This window comes from Halichoerus grypus, chromosome 2, assembly GCF_964656455.1.
Source record: "Halichoerus grypus chromosome 2, mHalGry1.hap1.1, whole genome shotgun sequence".
In the NCBI taxonomy this organism is placed as follows: domain Eukaryota; kingdom Metazoa; phylum Chordata; class Mammalia; order Carnivora; family Phocidae; genus Halichoerus; species Halichoerus grypus.
The window spans coordinates 206,666,322-206,689,830 of record NC_135713.1 but is presented as its reverse complement, the minus strand read 5'-3'; the positions used below and the strand labels follow the sequence as shown (position 1 = coordinate 206,689,830).

At 58.4% G+C, this 23,509-nt stretch overlaps 1 protein-coding gene across 3 annotated transcripts in view; it reads left to right on the top strand.

The window, feature by feature from the left end:
• Window positions 1-23,509, top strand: part of RBFOX3 (RNA binding fox-1 homolog 3) — a 409,848-nt gene that overhangs the window by 75,160 nt on the left and 311,179 nt on the right. The gene's annotated exons all lie outside the window — the stretch shown is intronic.

Genomic DNA, 23,509 nt, shown 5'->3' with positions numbered 1-23,509 from the left:
GGGCACCTCTGTGGAACCCGGGTTTCTGGGAGGAGCCCCCCCAGTGTGTGCGGCTGGGTGACAGCTTCCCGGTCTGTGAAGCAGGGCAATTCTAGAACCTACCTGGTGGGCCATGTGAGGCCGGAGTGCGAGTGGTCATCTGCGTGGTTGCAGAGTGCGCTGCATGCGGGCTGGTCTGGGGTCTCCTGGCTACGAGTCTCCACGTCTGCCTCTCATGGCTTATGCCCTTGCGAAGGCTGGGGTGAGCTGGCCTCCAGGCTCCTGGATGTGGGGCCTCAGGGTGGTGAGCAGATCCCAGCATGTTGGCCGCGTCCTGACAGCCTCTGAGGGCTTCCTCGGCCTGGTTCGAGTTGAAGGTGGGGGAAGCGTGTCCTCCGCAGGTCTAGAGACTCCAGGGAGTGGAGGGCCCCTCCCCACTGCTCTTCAGGAAGGACCAAAATACCAAAAATACCAGGGGAGGACCCTGATTGGTCTGGCTGAGGTCCCAGGCCCACCTGTGGACCAATCACAGTGCCGTAAGGATTGGAGGGCCATTTGGTTAGGACAGAAGAAGCAGGGGTGACCTGGTTACCAGGTGAAGATGGGCAGTGACAGTAGACCAGCCCCAGGGGACCACTGCAGCATGCAGAAAGCCCCACGGGAGGAACAGTGGTGGACGCTGGCCCCGGGGAAGCTTGCCAAGTGGTGGGCACGTGTGTTGTGCGCTTTCTACGGGGTGGGAGCGCCTCTCCTTCCGGTGGACAGCGGAGGACACTGCAGCTCAGCGAAATCACGTGGCTCATGTGGCCTGTCTGAGGTCACACAACTGGTGTGCAGTTAGTTGCTCTGGGCTGTGAACCTAAGGCCCCACCCCTTGGCCACCCTGTGTGTGCGGTTTCACTGTGGTGATGGGGGTGTGTCCGATGGTCACGTGCATCCAGGTATGTGCTCCCTGGATGCGGCAGCGGAGCCCGCGGTGCCCACAGCCAGGCACACACTCCCCAATAGGTAAATCCCAGCTGGGGTCATGTCCTCTCTCGTGCCTTCCCTGCCCCCACCCCCATCCCACGTGGGCAGAGCTGGGGACTCCCAGGGGGCCTCCCTGGGCAGGCCTGGCCCCCAGAGCCCTGGCGCAGTTCCTGTCCCATGACTATCTTCCTCTGCAAGGCCAGGAGCCTCTCTGGCAGGACGTTGTCCCCAAATTGTCCTTGTGTCCCAGCACCTAACACAGGGTAGCTTGATACCTGAATGGGTAACATGTCACACTGTGTGTCAGCCCTCGACACACACACACACACACACACACACACACGTGTGCTATTTTATCCGTGTGGGCGTGGGGACATCTCTGTGCCTGCAGATGCTCCCTTCCCCTTACATCCTCAGGAAAGGATGCATCCCCAGCCCCAGGCTCCTTCGCTCCCTCTGCCACCTGAACAGGTGTTCTCTGTTCGACCTCGCACTCTCGGGTGGATGGCGACAGTCCTGGTGGGAGCCTTTGCCTATTAGCCGGGGTGCAGGTGTTTCCCAGGGTAGGGGGAGGTGAGAGGCAGCCACCATTGCATGTGGTTGGGGCTCCTCATACACGCGCCCCATCTAAACTTGGCCTTCCTCTGCCTCTCCCTCTCCTCGAGGAGCCGCTGCCCAGGGGCTGGCTCCGGCCTGGGGGAGGTAGGGGGAGGCCTGCCTCTCCCCTGGGGCTTGCAGGCGCTCTGCCTGAAGTCCTGGCCGCCCTCCCCTCCCAGTAACAGCCAAGAGGAAAAAGCTTGGTGACAGATGCCCGGGAAACGTCCCCACTCTTGTCCCCTCCATTAATCACGGGCTCCTGGGGCGCTGGGCCCCTGTTTAAGATGCACTGGTGGTTCGAGGTGAGCACAGGCACGCCCCACCTCCGCTGCTAATCTCCTCCTCTAAGCCAGGCTACCGGCCTGCTAATCACGTGCTGTAATTACAGCCCCAGCTTTGCGCGGGGAATGCTAATTGATGCTTTGATGGAGGGGCTGTGCACACACGGTGTCCCTCTGCTGTGGCCCCCAAATGCCAAGGGCTGATGGCGCACAGAAACGAGCACGGAGGGCGGGCTGGCGGGCTGCCAGCAGTGTCTGTGCCCTACCCTGCCACGTGTGCTGCGTGCATGCCAGACCAGGGTGGGTGGGTGGGCACGAGGTGGGCCATGTCGAGAGTGAGGGCCGGGGCTTGGCATGCCGGGGCTCTCGGGTTCGGAGCTGAGCCCTCTGGGAGCCGGTGGGGAGGACCTCCTGGCTGTCTGTGGGATGGCCGTGGTCATCCTGCCCATGGGACGGGCTCCGTGGCTTTTCCGTGTACCTCTGTCCACACCAGGCAATTCTTTTGCTCCATGCACGGCTGGAGACTTGGCTGGCTGGTGGCAGGGCCGACTTCTGGCTGTCCCGTGCTGCGCGAGGCCACCCTAGCCACCGCCTGGGGACAGCAGGTAATTTTATGGATGCTCCTTCTGTGGATTTCTGCCATCAGGTTTGTTTTTCTCCTACTATAAAAGGAGTAGATGCCTGGTAGAACATATCTGGCCACGCCTCCTGATTTCAGGTTTTCATGCCTCACGGTAGAATGGGAGGGATTTTGCTGATCATCTATTGCAGTGCTCATCTTGACAGTGGGGCAATTGAGGCTCAGAAAGGGATGGAGAGGCCAGCCGGGGGGTCCCTGGGCCAGTGGAAGTCCTGGGACCTGGCTCGTGCTTCTGCCTGGGACCCTACCCACACTGCCTGGGCTGCCCAGCCCTTCAGCCCTAACCTTGGATTCTGGCTGACTGGTCCTGCAGGGCCCGGAGCGATGAACCTGGTGACAGGGCAGCCCCCGGGCTCCTGCCTGCATGGCCTCTTGGTGGCCAGATGCCCATCCTGCCCAGGGCACCCCTTGCTATAAAGGAAGCTAGAAGGTAGTTGGGGCAGGGAGCCAGGGTTGCAGTGAACAGAAACATCCTCATAATCTGTGTGTGGCCCTTGAAGGTCCACAGGGGCCTGAGGCTAGGCAGGGGGGTAGCAGGAAGGGCTAGGAGGGCCCTCCTCGTCCCTGTCCCCAGCTCACCTCTGCAGGTGCTGTGTCCTGTGTGGGCTACCCACACTGAAACCAGAGGGGCCTGGCCCTCTCCTCCCCTACACCACTGTATCGACATCCTCTGTCCTTGTTCTGTGTCCGGCTTCTGCAGGACCCTTTGCCCCTCTCCCCAGAGGTGACCTCTGCAGCTTTGTGGCGTGCTGGTCGAGCCTCACTCCAGAATCAGCCAGGTGCTTTTAAAACCACTGCCTGCTTCCCAGGATTCTGGGTATGTTGGTCTGGGGAGGGCCCAGGCAAGGGTGGCTTTCAGAGCAGCCCAGGTGTTCTAGGGACCGTGGGGCTGAGGAGGTGCGCTCAGAGGCTGCTGCTAAAGGTTGAGGTCTGGGATGCTCAGGGAAAGTTGAGGACGCCAGCGTGTTGCTCTCAGGGTGGGGATTGCTGAAAGACACGGCCATTGCGCGTCCCCTCCTGCTCCTGTGGCCCTGCCACTGTAGGCCTCCTGGAGGACTGGCCAGGCCGGGGCAAGGGTGCCTGCCTCCACGCCAGCATTGTCATTAAAACCCTGGTCAGCTTCGCCAGAGCCAGAGCAGTGCCGGGAGGCCTGCGGAGGGGGGTTACTGCAGAGAGGAGCAGGGAACAGAGGGAAGGAGGGAGCTGAGGAGAATAACAAAAAGGGACCAGCTGGAGGGCTGGAAGGGCAGAGCCACCCTCCCAGCCAGACACGGAGCCACCCTCCCAACCAGACAGAGTCACCCTCCCAGCCAGAGACGGAGCCACCCTCCCAGCCAGACATGGAGCCACCCTCCCAGCCAGAGACGGAGCCACCCTCCCAGCCAGACACGGAGCCACCTCTCCCAACCAGACACGGAGCCACCCTCCCAACCAGACAGAGTCACCCTCCCAGCCAGACACGGAGCCGCCCTCCCAACGAGACACGGAGCCACCTCTCCCAACCAGACACGGAGCCACCCTCCCAACCAGACAGAGTCACCCTCCCAGCCAGAGACGGAGCCACCCTCCCAGCCAGACACGGAGCCACCTCTCCCAGCCAGACACGGAGCCACCTCTCCCAGCCAGACAGAGTCACCCTCCCAACCAGAGACGGAGCCACCCTCCCAGCCAGAGACGGAGCCACCCTCCCAGCCAGACACGGAGCCGCCCTCCCAACCAGACACGGAGCCGCCCTCCCAGCCAGACAGAGTCACCCTCCCAACCAGAGACGGAGCCACCCTCCCAGCCAGACACGGAGCCGCCCTCCCAACCAGACAGAGTCACCCTCCCAACCAGACACGGAGCCGCCCTCCCAGCCAGAGACGGAGCCGCCCTCCCAACCAGACAGAGTCACCCTCCCAGCCAGACAGAGCCGCCCTCCCAGCCAGAGACGGAGCCGCCCTCCCAACCAGACACGGAGCCGCCCTCCCAACCAGACACGGAGCCGCCCTCCCAACCAGACACGGAGCCGCCCTCCCAGCCAGAGACGGAGCCGCCCTCCCAGCCAGACACGGAGCCACCCTCCCAGCCAGACACGGAGCCACCTCTCCCAGAGACTGAGCCAACCACTCGCATCCCAAAGGACCAAAGGGGAGGCAGGTAGAGCAGGTCTGGGGCCCATGCTGGGCAGCTCAGGATGCCCCTAAGCTCCTAACAGTAGCCTCAAGTTGGGAACTTCCAGCAAGAGAAACTTCCGGTGGCACTGACACAGTGGGGATGTTCCCATCTGTCCCAACCTGGTGATCACCTCACCAAGGGTCCCTTTTACCCTAAATCCATTTTGACTGCAGGGGTGGACCGTACATCCAAGGCTGGCTAGCAGGACTGTCCCCCCTCCCGCTCCTCGTGGAGGCTGAGGACGGGCTGATGGCAACTTTCCCACCATCCTGTGGTGCCTGATGTGCCAGGCTGAGGCTGCCAGGCCAGAGCCCCATCATGGCGGCCCCAAGGAATGGCCAAAGGTCAAGGTCCACCAGCGTCAGAAGTATGGAACCCAAGCCACTCAGGCCTGTGCTGTGGGGAGGGGACCCCGAGATGAACCCGGGATAGCTGCCACTTTCCATCCGCAACTCCAGGGCGTGGCAGGCAGCGTGGGCCAGTGTCAGAGCTCTGACGGGGGGCGGGGGGACTGGAAAGGTCTGGGGACAGTCCCCCTGTCCCGGCTTGTGTTCTTTGGGGTGGCACCTTGAGAAAGGGGGTCTGTTTGGAGTAGGAGAGTAATGGGTAGATCTGATGGGGCTAGCTGGTTTGAAATAAGAAATGAGGTCGTGGAAGCGACAACGTCCGGCTCTGAACAAGAAGGGACAAAAAGCAGGCTGGGCAGAGAGGTCATCTCCAGGGGCCACAGGCTGCTCCCTGGTCACTTACCACCCCCTCTGCGGGCTTGGCTATTGAAGCCTGGGCTCCACTGTGGCCCCCCACCCTTGCCAGCCAGGAGCTCAGGGCCAGGCTCCTCTGCTCCCCCCTGCCCCAGTGCCCAGCAGACAGAAACCACCCAGGGAGGGTAAGGTGGCTTCTTTAATTTCTTAGGCAGCTGCTTGCCAGCCTGTGACAGCCCACAATGCCAATCAGGCTCAGCCTTCACTGCAGGCCTCCTATGAGGATGTGGCCAGTGGAAAAGTCTAGAAGCTTCAGACCCTGACCATCCCAGGCCCTGAGGAAGGGGTCAGCCCCCCCAGCTGGGCAGCATCAGCAATAGTCATCTTGGGGAATGGTCATTGTGCTTCACTACCCTCCCCTCCTGGTCCATTTCTCCGCCGTGACCCGATGCTCTCATTCTGCCAAGATTCACTGAGCTGGCGGATGGGACCCCTGTCCCTGCCCCCAGCTGCCCTACCTGTGACAGATAGGACGGGGTGAGGGGCAGGGTCCAGCTCAATGCCTCCATCCTCAGCGAAGCCTTTCTCTTGCTATCCAGGGCTCAGATCCTTAGTTACTGGCTGCAATGCTCTGTGGGCGCTGCTGGGACACGAGGCTGACTGGCCCCCAGCTTGGGAAGTTTGATAACACTTGGAGCCCAAGGATGGGCCAGGATGTGGAGGTCACCCAAGCCAGCTTCCTGCTCAGTGGGCACCTGCTTCCCAGCTCCCCACGACAGATGGCCACGCAGCGGTTCCTAGCATGTTCCCGTGATTCATGATTGAGTGGCCACGGGAGCCAAGTGACAACGGAGAGTCCTGTGCCTTCTCCACATCTTGAGAAGGGTCCTACAGTCCGGCCAGGCAGGAAGCTGGCACTGTGGGTCCCTCCCACTGCATGGACCCCGCTCCTGCTGTTCCCTCCTGTTCCCGCTCTTCTCTGGTGAAGCACAGTCTCCATGCGGAGACACTCGGGGTCGCTCCTTTGGCCACACAGCTCCTTCGGTCTGCAGGGACTTAGTGTCTATTCCCTTGTTCCTCGCCTCAGTTTCTTTCTTCCTCAAACACCTGGTTTCTCCTGGTTACCTCCATGCATAGCCTGGGAATGTTAGACCGTCTGCCAGATGCATTTATGAATGTGGGGGGGATCAGAGTGGGGGGTGGGGAGCTCCACCTCTCAGGGGCCCCGTGACCTGGCGGCCAGGGTCGGGCTGGTGTCATGGAGACAGTAAAGGCCAGGGGACATGCGGGGTGTGGACAGGGTCTTCTGTAGACCCTTAGCTGCAGTGACGATGACCGGGCTGATGGCTGATGATGACACAGAGCACTCGGGTGGGGCCCGAGTGTCCCCCCTGATTGTCCCTCTGGGACATCTTTCGGATGGCTCTCGCCATGTAGAAAGGAGCCTCTTTGTCTGGTTTCAGATGCCTGGGCTGCAGCTGCTTCAGCTTGCTGGGGCTGGGCCTGTTCTGTTGGCACCTCCCAGAAACTCTCTCATGCGGCACATGGCCCGCCTTGTCATCAGGGACCGAATGTATCTGATCCAACGCATGGAATCAAATCTACCCGGTTCCCACACATATATGCATGCTGACATGTTGTGGGTGTACATCTGTGGCTGGCTGAGTAGCAGGCCCCCAGAGATAGCCAGGCCCTAGTCCCTAGAGCCTGCGAGCGTGACTCTCCATGACAGGGACACATGGTGCCCATGTGGCTAAGGGAAGGATCTGGACGTGGGGAGTGCATCCTCGCTACTCAGGCGGGCCTGAGATACAATCACGAGTGTCCTTCTGAGAGGGGGCGGGGGAGGACGTGATGCAGACAGACCAGAGGGCCGCGTGATGGCAGGGGCAGGGCCCGGAGGACTGTGGCTGTGAGCCCAGGAGCGCCGGGGCCGCCAGAAGCAGGAGGAAGCAGGCAGTGGACTCTCCCCTGGAGCCTCTGGTGGGCGCGAGCGTGGCCCCGCCACACCTTGGTTTCAGGCCCCGTGAAGCTGCCTTCAGACTCCTGGCCTCTCTCGTTCTGAGCCACCGGTCTGTGTTCGCGTGTGGTGGCAGCTCGCACGGCGTCCTAGCGGAGTGCGCCATGCCAGGTGCAGGAATCCTCTCTGGTGGTTGCTCGCCGACTATAAATGAGTCTGTTCCCGATGGTTTCCTCTTGTTTCCCCCCTGCATGTTTTGAACGGGGCCGTGCCATGCTATAAAAGCTTAAGTGACCTGGCCGTTACACGTGCAGGCAGCCCCTGGTGGGGTGGCCTCAGGTGAGGTCCGGGGCTGGGGAGCCTCCCGCAGGCCCCAGTCCTAGGAGCTCTGTTGGGGGGGGGGTGGCGGGGGCACTCAGGAGCTCCAGGTGAGGGGCCTGACCAACCACACACCTCTCTTCTTTCCTCAGCTGAAGCCAGGAAGGTGGGTAGGCAGTGAGGGGTCAGGAGGGCAAAGGGGCCTGTTGGATCCCACCTCTGGATGAAGGGATTTGTGTCCCTGTCCTGCTCTAAGAGCCCTCCGCCGAGCCCTGTACCCCTGCTGGATCCCATAAGGCGAGCACCTTCCTTCCAAGGTTTCCCATTCTGGTGGCTGGCTGTGAAGGAGTTTGTGAGAGCAGGCAGAGGACATCCTTCCTGCTGGTCGGCTACCATGACCGGGCATCCCTGCTCCCTCTCCCCTGATCTTCCTGGTGGATCCCTGCAAACACAGTGGGTCCCACATCTTCTCGGTCATGGGGCTGCAGGATGTGGAGGAAACTCGGAGTGGCACGGTCCGATGTGGCCGCCACAGCCAGTCCAGGCTGCTGGGGCTGGAGATGTGGAGGGTTTGGGCTGAGATGCGCTGCATGCACACGGGACCCCGAAGACGGAGTGTACACGACCAAGAATGTAAAATCTGTCATCGATCATATTTGTACGGGTTACATATTGAAATGATCATATTTTGAATATATTGTGTTAAATGTAAGAATCATAAAAATCACTTCTGCTTGTTCATTTTACATTTTTTAAAAAATACGGCGATTAAGAAATGTAAAATTATACGGGAGGTTCGTATGCTATTTCCACTGGACCACACAGCTCAGAGCTTGGCAGGCGTTCCCACCGGCCGGTGCCAGCTTGCAGGCGAAGGGGAACTGGTCTGTTTGCTCTTTCTTGGGAGGGACTTTCAAAGGAATCTGTCTGATGCCAGGAGAGGTTGGCCAGGGTGGTGGCGGCAGTGTCCCCTCCCTCGTAAGGCCTGCCTGGACCCAAGTGGACAGGGAGTCGGGGAGACTGGCCTCTCTTCTCAGCCTGTGTTCCGTGCATCGGAGCAGAAGTCCATGCTTTTCAGGCACGAGCCAGTCGTGGTGGAGGCAGGAACAGAATCATATTTTTTTCCAGTTCAGAGGCAAGATTTGAGCTCTTCGGGTAGCAGAGACCCCCCCCCCCCGCCCCAGTGCCCAAACAGGTGCTGACATGGGGAGTGGAAGCGTGAGATAAAATGTGCATAAAATATGACTTTCTTATTGGGGTCACAGGTAAATCATTATAACAGCACCTTGCATTTTTATAATAGTCGAACATTATTGTGGTAAGATCCACATAACCTAAAATTTACTTCCTTAACTGTGTTTAAGTGCATGGTTCAGTGGAACCCAGTGTTTCACATGGTTATGCCATCATCACCATCTACCTCCAAACTTCTTCGTCTTCCCCGAGCTAAGCTCCATGCCCCTGAAACACCAGCTTCCCATCACCCACCCTGCCCCAAGGCACCCACCGTCCACCTTTCTGTCTGTGAATAGTTGAGTCCTCTAGGTGCCTCGTGTATGTGGAATCCTACAGTATCTGTCCTTTGTGTCTGCTGATTTCACTGAGTGTCACGTCCTCAAGATCCATCCAGCGTTGTAGCAGGCATCAGAATATAGTTTGATGTTTTCAGAGCCCCTTCATGTGGCTAATCTCGTGCTCTTCTCCCACGTCCTCTGGACAGGCTTATTAGCCCCACTTTGCTGATGGAGGGCACTGAGGTTCATCATCCAAGCTCACTGGGACACAGCTAGAGGTCACATGGCCTGGGAATGGGGCCCTGACTGGTTCTCCGACCTTCCCCGGGCTCTGCCCAATTCACCCTGGCCGGGTGACACCAGCACCATCCACAGCTTTGCCAACACGACCCGACCACTGTTTTGATAATGACCGGTCAGTAGAAAATAAAATCAGTTGTGGGAGAACATATTCTCATTTTAAGTATCTCCCCCTGTTTCCCTCACCCCCTCCCTTGAGATGAGGCAGAGTGGTTTCTAAGCACGACTGCAAGGGACGACAGGTCAGTTTATAAATACTGTATAACCTGAGATCATGGGACCAATTTGAAGCCTGTTGACAGAGAGGCTTTGAAGGATGGGTTCCAGGCGGGGTGTGTGCGTGCACACGGAATACTAATCAATAATGTATAAGGAGAAGGGCATGTTATGCAAATTCAAGGTATAGGCATTGTGTCTGCCACAGTTAAATGCTGGGAAGCCACCGAGGGAGGGGCTGAGCTGTGGGGGATCTGCAGCCCCTCAGCTCCTACCAGTCCAGACTCGTGGCTGTCCACGATGACCAGAAGCCCACGGCATGGCAGGGGACTCAGGAACAAGAGTAGCCTTTCCCCGGGGGCTCTGGTTTCCGGGAGCTGTTGGACATCTCTGTTCTTTGGCAGCTGTGAGGGTTCCGCAGGCAGGAAGAACCGCCCGAACCCTTCAGATGCCTAGTCTCTGCGGCCAGAGGCTTCTAGAGTCAGCACTCGAAAGAGTCCAGGACCTTCCACCAGCTGGGGGGAGGTGTGGCAGTGGCCCGAGCCTGCCCATGTAACTGGTTAATCTGTCTGTGGGCCAGCGGATATTGCTTAACCAACCTCATTACTCTTGTGCATTTAGCAGCTCGGAGGAAGATAATACCTTTCAGGTTTGACCCAGTTTTAGTTTTTGTTGTCATAACTGTGGCAAATCCACCTTTGAGCCCCTCAGCAGTAGGCCCGAAGGGGAAGTGATTTACCGCAGGTGTGCACGTGGAGTCCTTAATGCATGGGCAGCAGAGAGCCGTGGCACCCTCTGCCAGTCCTGATCTCCACTTAGCAACATTTTCCATGACAAAGCCTCATCCTTCCCACCATCTGAGAGCCCGTGCCCTGGAGATCCTGAAAACTGCGTTACCTTGATTTAAAAAGTAGATGGATAGACAGGGACCGACAGAGAGGCAGATCCCTAGCCCTGGCGTCTGCACTGCTGGGCCCCGGACAGCCTTGCTGCACTTCCTTGATGGGAATGACGGTCATCCTCGTCCTGCGCTGTGAGCTATGATGTCACTTCCTGTTTCCAGTGAGGAAGCAGGGGCTGTGGGCAGGGAATTGAGGCTTCCCGTGGTCTGCCTGCAGAAGTCTCCCCTTTCCTGACTCGTAGGGGAAACATAGCTAGAAGTCACATGATGCCTCTTGGTACAGAGATAGGGGAAGGGGGATGGGGAAACTGAAGGGGAAACGGTGTATCAGTCAGCTATTGCTGCATAACAAACCACTCCAAAATCAATTGCTTAAAACACCAATCATTTCTTTTTATTTTTCACAAGCCTGCGGGTCAGTTGGGGGTCAGCAGATGGACTCAGTGGCTGTGCTCCAGGCTGGGTTGAATGGGGCAGCCTTGCTGCTCCATGTGCCTTTCACCCCGTCCTGGGACCAGGAGTCCAACCATGGCAATGGCAGAGGCATAAGAGAATGAGTAGGTAAGTCACATGACTGAGCCCACATTGATACAGGGTGAAAAAGAGACTTTGCCTCTTTAGTAGGAAAACCAGCAGTGATGTATGTGGCAAAGGGACTTGAGTCTCATTACTGTACACACCACGGTTGGTGAGGAGGACTGTCTGAATCTGATGATGATGATGGAGATGTTGGCAGTCTTCATATATTTAGTGCTGACCCTGGACCAGTCACTCAACTAAGCGTTCTGTGTATGTGATCTTATGTGTTTTTTATAGTAACCTGATAAAAAAAGTTGTTACTCACTTCATAGGTGGGCAAACTGAGGTTGGGAAAGGTTAAGTAACTTGCTCAGAGATAGAGACAGGGAAGCCAGGATTTCCATCCAGGTTTATCTGACTTCCAAGCCCAGACTCAAAGACCCCCCACCTCTCAGTCTTTGTAGTGCTGTCCTTCAGTCCCTGCTCCTGTTCTGGGCCTTCTCCTCCCCTCACTGGGTTTACTTTGTGGATGATGGATGGGTGGATGGATGGATGGATGGATGGATGGATGAGTGGGTAGGTGGATGGGTGGATGGTTGAATGGTTGAATGAGGTGTGGGTGGGTGGATGGATGGATGGATGGGTGGTGGATGGATGGATGGATGAGTAGGTATTGATGGGTGGATGGCTGAATGGTTGAATGGGTTATGGGCGGGTGGGTGGGTAGATGGGTGGATGGGCGGGTGGACGAGTGAATGGATGGATGGATCAATGGACAGTTGGAGGAACAGACAAACGGATAGATGGCAAATGGATAGGTGGGTGGGTAGATGAATAAAGTCAGTGTCTCCAGTGACCGTGGCTGATGCGTACTCCTAGTTTCACTCTGCCATGTTGCTCCTGGGGAGGTCTCCCTTTCATCATGGAGTGCTGCCTGAGCCAAAACTCATCTGCTGGGTAGTAAGAGTGCCAAAGGACCTCAGAAGGAAAATCAGGTCCCAGGAAGGCAGATTTCGTGGCCAGGGTCACTCAGGGAGGGCAGACTGGAGGCCACAGCAGGGTACGAGTCGGCCTTGGCTTGCATAGAAATGCCTCCTCTTTGCCAGCCTTGGTCTGTGTTCCACTCTCAGAAGACAGGGCAGGAGGCGGGCAGAAGAGCCTCTTGCCGAGGAAGCAGATTAGGAGAGAGAAAGCAGGTGGTGATAACCCTTGCTTCCCCATCCCGTTCTCTCCCTCTGCTCTCGTCTGTTCCTCAGCACCAACAGTTGTCCCCCCGTGGGTCTTCTGAGCCCTCCTGCACACTGGCTTCACCATCTGCTGCGCCCAGGGAGCCCGTCCGAGACCAGGGCCTGCTCGCTGCCGGAGGGGAGGGCAGGCCTCTGCAGTTCTGGAGCAGCCTCTCTCGACCCGGGGCAGCCTCGGGCAGACTCCGGGTGTGTGTTTGGTGGCTGATGTGGTAGCCACGGTGCCCCAGAGCGGATGGGGAACAGCTGTGGGCGTGCCCTACCTGTGCTGTTCAAAACCCTGTGTGCAGCGTGTTCCTTCCCACCTGACCCTACCTGGCCGAGGCCAGCTGTAGACTCTAGTCCCTGCTCCACGAAAGCACGGCGGCCAGCACGGGGGTCCTGGATGAGGACACGCTCCTGTATCATCATGTTTCCTCCCTTTCTCTCCTCATTGCAAGAGAGCTGACAAGCGAAGGTCCAGACTGAGGCTTTGGGTGGCGTGCTGATGGCTGTTGCCTTCCTCCCACCGCTGGGGGGAGCCCCTGGGGCAGGTGTCTCAGCCTGCGCGTGGGACACATGCAGTTATCATGACCCTGATTATTGCTTCTTCCCAGACGTATTGATCGGGCTTCTGTCGCTGACTCGGGCCACTGAAAGGCTCTGCAGCCCATCAGAGCCTTAGGGACTGAGGGAGTGGCTTTGACTCAAGATGTATTGTCAGTCCAGGAGGTGATTTCTTTTTTTAATTGAAAAATGGGGAGTAATTTACATATTGTGAAATGTCTGGGTCTTGGTACAGTCGAAGGAGTTTTGACGACTGTATGCCCTGAATAACCATCACCTGAATTGAGATACGGAGCATTCCCCCATCTCCGGAAGGTTCCTTGATCTGGCAGGGGTGCTGAAGTCCCTGAGCCAGATGGTGTGGCGCCGGCAGGTGGACGGAGGCTGAAGCGCCAGCCTTACCGGGACCCTCATGGTGGCCTCGACCAGCGCAGGCCCGTGAGAACCCAGCTCTGTTGAGCCAACAGACTGGTGGGGAGGGGACAGCCGAGGGACAGCCAGCCAGGAGAGGGGTCCAAGGAGAAAGGGCTGGCAAGGTCATCAGCTCACTCCCCTGCCTCCACGCAGGACACAGTCAGGTCACCCAGGAGGATGTCCTGTCCTAGGTCGCAGGCACCGTCCTCGAGAGTGCCCAGCCCCGAGCAGGGCAGCTCGGCCTCGAGCGTTTGTTCACGTGATGGTGCTGTTGAACACCCAAGATCACGTGTGGGAAGCTTGGAGGTGGGCATCCCTGGGCTCCGGGTTGCCAAGGAAAGGGAAATGCGACACCTTGTCCTGGGCAGGGGTTTAATGCCATGTCCTGCCAAGAAATCCCTCTGTGTTCTGTTTCTGTTGCACTCTTGTTGTTTGCCTCCTGTGCTCAGGACAGGTGGGGACAGCCGAGGACCGGTGCCCGCACCAGCAGCAGGGCAGACTTCCCCTGCTGGCTAGAGTTCTCCCGGAGCGGGGCCCTCGGAACTTCTCTGAAAATGACTGTACCGAGCAGATGCTGTTACAGCAACTGGCAGAAGGTGCTGTCGAAGCAAGTTCCTGATGCAGCTTATTCTGCGCTCGGGCTGGAGCCGTGCGCTCCGCGCCCAGGGAGGGAGGGGTGGCCCTCCGAAGGGGGCCTTTAAAAAACCGGCCCTGGGCGGCTCAGTCAGTGAAGCATCAGACTCTTGGTTTCAACTCGGGTCATGATCTCAGGGTCGTGGGATCGAGCCCCGTGTTGGGCTCACTGCTGGGCATAGTCTGCTTAGGACTCTCGCTCCCTCTGCGTCTGCTCCTCCTCCCTGCGCGCTCTCTCTTAAACAAACAAACAGACAAACTTGAAAAAAATAAAACCCTGCCCAGAAACACAGTTGGGCTGTGGGCAACCCCCTAGACCTGAGTGTGCAGCCAGATGGAGGCCTGGGGGCCGGTTCTGAGACCCCAGGTCTGAAAGGGGTGTGTTCCTGCAACACAGAGCCCAGGAATGAGTCTCCGCCAGGCCCCCCGGCTGTGCGGACTCAGAGGCGACAAGCCCCAGTCTGAAGCCCCAGCACCCCCCACCCCCGCACCAGCCCCACGGACCCCCAGGCCCCGTGTTCTTGCGGAGGGCATCCTGGAGTCTCTGTCCCGCCCTCCCCATTTCTGTCCACTACCTAAAAGTTAGAATCCTATTAAGGTCGCGGTTCCCTGCATTTGTGACGTAAAGCCAGTCTTGGAGAAAACTTGGCTGTTCAGCATCAGAATCCTATTACCAAACGCCGTGTTTCCTGCACAGACACCTGGAGGCTGGGAGATAAGTGGGAACACGCTCCTGATGGCGGCCGCTGCGCTATCTGCCCAGTCCAGGCTGTGCGGGAGCCCAGCCCCTCCCCTCTCCGTGCCCCACCCCCCCTTTGCTACCCCCCGCCCCCCATTGTCTGGGTAGCTTCACAAAGCCTCCCTGTGCCAGTGGAGAAAGCCACCCAGAAAGTGCCTGTCCTCGACCCCCACCTAGACCCTGGGTGACTTCCTCTTCCTGGCCCTGCCCAGGAGGGTGTCTGTGAACTGGGGTCCCTGGCCTGCAAGGTACCACAGAGGGCGGAAGAAGGGGGATGGGGTGTGGGGAGGAGGGGCTTAGACCCTTTCCTGGGCTGGTGGGTGTGCTAAGGCCCAGGGAAGCAAGCGTGGGGATTACCTGCGGGGACGGTGCTGCCCCCAAGCTCTGTGGACAGACAGCCAGGGTGAGAGATGGGGCTCACAGAGCCAGCCCCGGGCTCCCTCCCTGCATTCTCCTGTCCCCCTGGTGAAGATCGCTGACCTCCAGCTCCGTGATCCCTGGTGGGTTCCAGACCCTGCCCTAGGACTGTCTTTGTGAGCATCCATTGGCCACCCACTCTCCCCTGCAGACAGGATGGGGCTGACTCTTCAGTTGGCCTTGCGGGGCCTTCAGGCCTGGGCCACCTTCTCTCCTGCCACCTGCCCTCAGCTGGCCAGGCACTGGGGCTGAGCCCCCTCCTGCAGCCTGCCGCTCTACGGCACCTTCCTTCTGAAGGCTGGTCACACCCCAGCCCACTCCCAGCCTTCCTGTGCCCACAGCACTCTGGGCAGCCCTCTGCAGCAGACAACAGAGTGTACTGTAATTATCTGTTAGAATCATGTCAATGCACACCCATGCTCCTGCCCAGGCCTGGGTACATCACAGGTGAGGAGCAAAAGGGGGCTTGTCACCACCTGTGTGGGGGAGTGGTCTCCCTCATGGGTGAGCCCATGGCCTCTCAGGTAGGGGCACAAGGTGAGGGGACGGTCAGCCTTCAGGCCTCACCCGTTAGCCCCATTTGTCTGCCCGCTTCCCCACTGGACTCTGAACTACAGAAGGCCTCGTGGGATGCACTCCCCACCCTTGAGAAGGGTGGGAAGAGCCTGTCTGGGTCACCCTCAGGGTCTTCTCTCTTTCCTCACCTCTCCCCTATCCCGCTGTGCTTTCCTTCACAGCTACGGGGCCCTGCCCCCCAGAGAGGTGTGGGGCACGGAGGGGGACGTGGAAAGGGATAGTTTGTCCACCAGGTCACCTGGGCCGGCAGGTGAGACTCAGGGTTTTGCTCTTTCCATTCATTTATTCATCCATCCAACAATGTTTGAGAAGCTCGTCTATGTTGGGCACTGGGTTTACAGTGGCGAACAAAACAGATATTCCCCAGCCCTCAAAGACCATGGATGAGTAAAGAAACAAATTAAAATATAATTACGATTTGCGACAAGCACCACAAAGGAGAACAGGGACCCAAGAGATGAGATGGGACGGGGTCTCACAGGAAGCAGAAAGCGAGATGGTCCCCATTGGGGGGCAGGGGACCACTGGGTCCCGTAGGGATCTGAAGCGCCTGACGCCCTCCTGCTGGACATAATAGAGATTGGGGTTTGTGTGGTGTCTCGCAGCCATGGCTTCCTTCTCTGCAGGTCTCCCTATTCCTTGCACAGACTTCTCTCCCACACCTGCCGCCTCCCAGGGATCCTGGGTGTGCCCCTCATCACCCGTCCCTCACGCCCACACCATCTTCTCCCCGGGTGTTCCTCTCCATGCCCTTGGCTAAAGCCACCATTTACATCTCTCCTTGTTGTAATCCCTGTATTAGGTATCTGTTGGTCTCATGGTTACACCAAACCTTAGCAGCTTCAAACAACAGTCATTTCTTAGCCCACGCTTTCTGGGGCTCGGGAGTCCAGGAGTCCAAGCAGCTGAGGTGTTTAGCTCAGGGGCCTTCACGGGGTTGCAGTCAGCATGCCGGCTGTCAGAGGGTGCCCCAGTTCCTCCTATGTGGATCTCTGCCTATGGCCGCTTGAGTGTGTCTCCATGATGTGGCGGCCAGCTCCCACCAGCATGAGAGTGGGCGACATCGTTTATGACCCGATCTCAGAACTGACATGCCCAGCCCTGGCACAAGGTAGGAGGGGACTGCACCAGGGGACAGGGGGTGAGGATCCTGGCGGCCGTCCTGGAGGTGGGCACCACAATCCCCAAAGCAGACAAGACTGTCTCCCAAGCCCTAGATCCTGGCAGCCAACCACCTGCCAAGTACCCCCTCCCCCAGATGTCCCAGGGGCTCTTCAGACACAACACGTCTAAGTCTGAACCCAACCCCACAAGCCTTGGGAAGCCTTATTCTGTAGTGGTTAACGTATACCAAGGTGTCAAGAATACCATCGGGAGTGCACGTAACCCTGTAACAAACCCCGTCATCCACCCGGTGCAAGCCCCCTGAGTCCTGCCCGTCATCCCATCCAGTCTCCATCTGCCTGGTGGGAGTCTCAGTTTCTCATGTGACAGCCAGCGGCTGCCTCCAGATTGAGATTCCTGCCTTAGTTTTTACCCCCTCTGTCCTGGCCTCACAGGCACCAGAGCCAACTTCCTAAGACACAAATCTGCATAGTTTCCTGCTGAGAATTCTTCAGGTGGCTGTTGAAAGTCCTTGGCGCGGTGTTCAAGGTGCTCCCGGATCTGGTGCCGGACTTACGTGTCCAGTCCCAGACCTCGAAGTCGCCTCTCTGCCCCCCTAGCATGGTTCCATACCTGCCGGCCCACCCGCTCCACTGCTGGGTCGTTAGGACTCCCTCCACGGTGGGCCCCCTCCTCCGGGAAGCGAGAGCAGCCTCTCAGGATGAGCGAGGTGCGTCTCTGTCTGCTGTGGGCCCCCCACACTGATACTTCGTCTGTGCATTCAGCCACTCACATGTGTCTACTGAGCCCGTCCTGTGCCACGCACTGTTCTAGATGCACCCAGCACAACTGAGGTCTGCCCTGTGGCACTTGACGTCTCATGTGAGGCCTTATCCCTCCTCTGCTGGATTTCTGGTTTGCTCATCATCCTTCCCTCTGTAGTGCAAGCCCCTTGGGGACAGGCCCGTGTGGTGTTCTCATCTGTGTCCCCAGTCTCTAGTGTAGGAGGGACTGGATGGATGCTCAGTGCTGGAATGATGCTTTTGGGAAAGCCCAGCCCGCGGGAACCAGCTGCCCTAAAGTTCCCCAAGGGCCTGAAGCAGGGCTCTCGGTCCGGCTCATTGATTCCTAGGCTCAGGAACCCAGGCTGACTCGGTGAGGGAAGCATGGAAGATGCACAGGGGAGCCTGGGAATGCTTTGAGTCGCGCCCTGGGCAACTCCTTCTCACCAACAGGTTGTGTGCAGTGCAGCCACAGCTGGGCTGGAGTTCTCTCACATTTGGGGAGCGCTTCTGCTTCGGGGCCTGGAATCCCTGGGGCCCCCACTTCAAGCCTGGCTGTCACTGGGGTCACACAGCCCCCAGCCTTTCCGCCAGAAACTGCTTTCCCCGACCTTGGGGAAAATTGCTTCCCAAATTACACCCCTCCATTTCCCAAGCGTTAAACACAGCGCAGAGGACACATAAATTGCATAAGGGCCTTCTCATTCCCGTTGGGTGCGTTGAATAATGTAACATTCCAACAATACCTAAAGGTACACTGTATTATTAAAACTCACTGGTGTTAAAGGAAGAAGAAGCCGCAGCTCAGCTACAGTAGAATTGTCACCGACTCCCAGTAGATGCCAGGATAATAAAACCCAAATTATTATTATTATTTTTTTTGTCAGAGATGGGATTCATAAGGCATGAGGGGAGTCAGGAACGAAGCTGTTTTCTGGCTTAAAAATGGAAGGAGGAGACTCATGTGTTCAGAATATTATGTATTCCCTATCATCTTTACTCTCGTGACGAAACGCCCCGTGTTATTCTTCCCCCGGCTCAAGAGGTGGCCAGTTTTGCCTTCTTAGCATGTCTTATGTCACGCCCTGGGTTTGGTCATTGGCTTGTGTTGGGGGGAAGCAGAGACCGAGAGGCATCAGGGAGGGGAGGAATTGGACAGGCCAGCGCCATCACCCCGAACGGTGCCAGAGGTCGGGGGGGACAGAAGCCGGGAGAAGGGGCACGAGCAGCGGGGAGGGGAGCGCTTCAGAGGGAAATGAAGACAGGAAGCGATGCGAGTGCCGAGTCCCTGCGGGCGAGGGCTCCGTGTCCCACCGGACCGTGTGGTCGGTAGGACAAGCAGCTCCGCTTGGTTTGGATGTGTCGGTGGTTTTTAAAAAACGAATCCCAACCCTTGCCATTACGTTGAATTGGCCAGGTTTTACCACAGTACAAGTGACAGGTAGCTTTGCCTGAGTTTAAGGTGTGTGACATAATGACTCGTGGTAGGTACATGCTGTGAAGAGGCCACCACAGTGAGGTGGGGTGACATCCGTCCCCTCACATGCTCACACGCGTTTTCCCGGGACGACGAGTTTTGAGATCTACTCCCTTGGCAACTTTCCCATTCACAACACAGCGTTGTTCAGTGCAGTCCCCGGCTCACTCACCTCCTGACAGCCGCACCCCATTCCCCGCCCCCGCCCCACCTCTGGGAGCCCCCGGCTTGCTTTCTGTTGCTCTGGATTTCCTTGACTTCCTGCCAGGCAGAGCTGGTGGAGGAAGAGGTTCCTCCTGGCAGTGAAATGAACCAGCGAAGGTGTGGCTCGGGGAGAAAGGCCCCATTCTGAGATGGGCGAGCTGAGCCCCCTGGGGTTTGCAGAGGCCACTTCCTGAGTCCCTCTGGGACATCGAACGGGAATGTAGACAGATGAGGGGTGCTCCGAGTTCAAGTCCTGAGCTTGCAGGGCCGCACCTGCCCAGACAGGGCCCGTGTGCCTGCCGCAGGCCCAGGGAGGGGGCACAGCGTGAGGGGCGCCAGTGGGGTGTCTCTGCTTCTCTGTTGTTGCCTCAGCTCGAATCCTACATAAAGCCACTTCCTCAGATGACCCCAGTTAGAAAGGACTATTGCCGTCCCCAGCCTGCCCTTGTGTCCCCAAGTCCAGGGCTGCCTTTCTCTTTGAAGATGTGGAAAACCAGCCTGAATGGATGTCTTGTGCTGGGGCCCCTCTCTGCCTGGGAAGCTGTGAGTGTGGGTCTCTGGGGGGCTCCACTGTTCACATGTGGAATGTGACCTCACCCCCACCTCTGGGCACCAGAGACCCTACCACCCACAGCCCCAAATGAATGGCAGTGACGTCCGCTTGCTGGTTTTCAGGTTGGCGAGGACACGTTCCTCACCTGTGCGCGGCTCACCTAGACGTGCCTTCTCCTTCCTTTCCTTGTTCATTTAACGGATGCTGACGGAGTACCTGCTGAGCACAGTGCTGAGAAAGACCAACTGGGGGCTGCCCTCGGACTAAGCTTCGTCCTATTTTGATGATGATGATGATGATGATGGTGATTTGGCCGGGTTCTCCCCCTCCCTTGGTCTCCTCTACCCTTCTCTCCCCCTCCCGGCCTTGTAGAGGGCTGAGGACAGGGGTCCTCAGAGAGAAACAGAGGGGCCGACTGCCCAGTCTCTCTCAGGGCTGGAGTCTGAGGGTGGCCAGAGGATCTCCCATCCATGCAGGTCTGTTCTAGCAGGAGCCTCTGCTGGGGCTGGTGCCTATTTGTGTGTTGGTTTATTTTTTGCAGAAGACACTTTTTAGAAGTCCCAGTGTTTATTTTTCTATCTTCTCTCCCTAATGGCAAGAATCCCAACAGGAGGCCTTTTGGGGCCAGGGCACCAAAGGCAGCCCCAGCTGTCTGCCCCCTTGGGAGCAGAGATGGGAGCTGGGCTGGCTCTGTAGCCACCATGGGCCCCGGAGACTTTAATTGGCAGCTGAGATAGGGGGACGGGTGGGAATGCGCTGGAGAAACCTTCCCTGAGAGTGAACCCTCCCAGCCTGCTCCCTGTCCTTGCCCTTGGTAGGACCACACCTAGTACTTTCCAGCGCCAGTTCTTTCCCCGGGATCACGTCCTTCTGGGGCCCCCACTACCTATGTCAGCCTTCCTGGGAAACTTCAGCCTCTGTCCACCCCCAAATTATTTTGAGGGCTCCCCCATCTAAAGTGAGGGGGTTGGATCCTGAAGAAGCAGGTCGAGGGGGTGGGGGAGAGTCCTGGCCACCAGTGAACCCATGTGCCCACTGGCCCTGGGGTTCTGCAGTGTGGGGGGAGGCCCACCCCCTACAGCAGGAGGCACAAGGATATGGACATTGACGGTCAGCAGTTGGAGGCTCCCTGCTTACCTCTGGCCCCGGGCTATGCGCTGGCAGAGGCCGGAACCACAGGCACCTGCCACTGTGCTTGGTGCGGGGTGGGACACAGTGAGCGTGGTTCCCAGGAGGGGGACGATGCAGCTCCCTCCCCTGTTGGATTTGGGACAGTAGGCTGTGGCCTTGACCCTGGGCCTCAGCTAGGCAGGCCTGGCCGCCTTGTGCTGTGAGCACCGTGGGCCTTCTGCTGTCCTTTTTTTCCTTCTTTTTAAAAAGATTTTATTTATTTATTTGTCAGAGAGAGAAAGAGAGCACAAGCAGGGGGAGCGGCAGAGGGAGAGGGCGAAGCAGACTCCCCTCTGAGGAAGGAGCCCGATGCTGCGGGACTCTATCCCAGGACCCTGCGATCCTGACCTGAGCTGAAGGCAGACGCTTAACTGACTGAGCCATACGGGTGCCCCTTTTCTTTTCCCTTTTCCTGGAGCCAGCCTTGGGGCCTGGAGAGACTTCATGGCTTCTTACTTGCTTGGCCTTTTGTCTCTTACCTTGTCTGTTTTGTGAAGATGGAGGTGGGACCAGTCCCTCCTGCTGGCAGCTGGTGAGTCCTGTGTCCCTGAAAACCCCAGGGCAGAGGCCCCCGGTTCTGCACCGTGGGTGGTGGACGGTCTTTCGTCCTGCAGAGTAGGGGAGACCGCGCAGTTTCAATCAGGGACAGGCTGTGAAATGAACTCTCATTTAAGGACACAAAGGACAACCACCGTTGGTGAGGCCGGCTCTCGCCCTGGGTCCCCGAGGCCTGGCCGGGGCAGGGCTGCTTGCCCCGGCGGGGGTGGGGGGAGCTCAGGGCTGCTGGCCCAGTCCCAGTGACCCCACGGCCCATGCTCCCCCATCTAAGTGAGCCCCGCCGGCTGTGCAGCACCCAGCAAAGTGAAATAAGCTCTCCTTTCCAGGCCTGCGCGGCTCCCGAGGGGGGTGTGCAGAGTCGGGGCACCGGGCACACAGCTCAGCACACAAGTGGCGGGGGGCCGGTGGGGGGGACGTGAAGGCATCACGCTGGAGAAGGTGACCCGGATTTCAGGAATTGTACATAACCATCCATGTGCTGGGGAGAGAGGAGTTTGGGGGCTCCCTGGATTCTTGTACAGCCCCTCTCCCCTCACTATCTTTGCTCCCTGTGCCTTGTCATCTGTCCTTCTTGGGTTTAGGTCCCCGTGGCGCTGTCTGCCTGTCCACCCTGCTGCTGTTCCTGTGGGTCTGGCGCAGAAGGAGTTCCAGCCCTTGCCTTCTGTGCTGGCTGCTGAGGGTCAGGCGCTTGGTTCCAAGAGGAGCCTGCCTACCTGCCCTGTCTGCCCACCAGCTTGGTCACCACCTGGAGCCGCCTCTACCGGGGCTCCCCTTCCTCCTGCTGGGCCTTCCCCTGGCCACCTCTCCCACTGCCTAACTTAGCACCAGCCCAGGAGAACAGGTCACAGACTTGCTTTTCGCATTGACAAGTGGCCTCCCGGAGCTTAGGGCCGTTTTCCGTTCTCTCCGATGCCCAGCTCCTGCAGTGTGCATGGATGGCGTTGGATGGTCACTGGAAAGGCGGGCGGGGTCTGGGCGTTTCTCCGCGGTTGGCGGTGCTCTGTGGGGTTGGCCCTGCCATGTGGGATGTGGGTGGTTCTCCTTTAAGGAACTGGATTTTAGGAAAAGAAACAAACTGGTAGTCTTTTCTTTCCTTTTTTTAAAGCTCCGTTGTGGGATTTCTGGGGACGTGCTAGCAGGAGCCAGTCCATGGAGGCGGGCTGGGGGAACCAGTCCCCGGCCAACCTGGCTCAGGACCCTGCCCCAGAGCCAGTCTCTGGGGGCTGACCAGAGAGGAGGTCCTGAACGGGGTCTGTGTCCCGTCTGCCTGATGGCACGCATATGGGGTGGGGGTGAATGAAGCAAAGAAAGGACTTCTGAGGCCCGGGTACCCCCTACCTCCAAATAGCAACTAACCAGCCCCCTTGTGTTTCCTGGGAACCCTGACTCTGGGGTGCAATAAAGGACACTCTTCTATAGAAGCCTAATGTGTGCATAGGGGAGAATAAAAGGGGGTCGTTCATGCCTTCAGTCCTTCACCTGACAAACACCGAGTGAGCTTCGTCTGTGTGCCAGGCACGGGGTAGGCTCTGGGTATCAGTATGGAGGAAAAGAGACCCAAGTGCTTGCCCTCAGGGCACTTGCATTCCAGGGGCGATGCATCTGTGTGGTAGCAGATGCCATCGGTCCTGGGGGAGGTTCACGGGGAGAGGCGGAGGGACTGCCGAGGGGGGCGGCCGCCGTGTTTGATAGGGTGTTCTGCTCGGGGTTAGTCACTGGAAAGGCCAGATGTCAGAGTCCCGAGGGAGGGAGGGGCGAGACATGCAGTGATGTAGGGAAGAGAGTCCCGAGCAACGCAGGTACAAAGGCATGGTGTGTGGGGGGGCAGCCTGGAGGCCCGGGGGCTGCGGGGGGGGGCACTGCCTAGGGTCCCAGGGGCAGAGGAAGATTTACCAGGACGCTATGAACCCACACACTGAGCAAGACCCTGCAGCTTATTTTTGCCTTCATCATCCTAGACAGCCCCCCAAATCGTGTAAGCGTCGGGGTCCCCAAACCTGGTTTCACCTGGCGTGCTGGCCACTGTAGCAACTCTGGGTG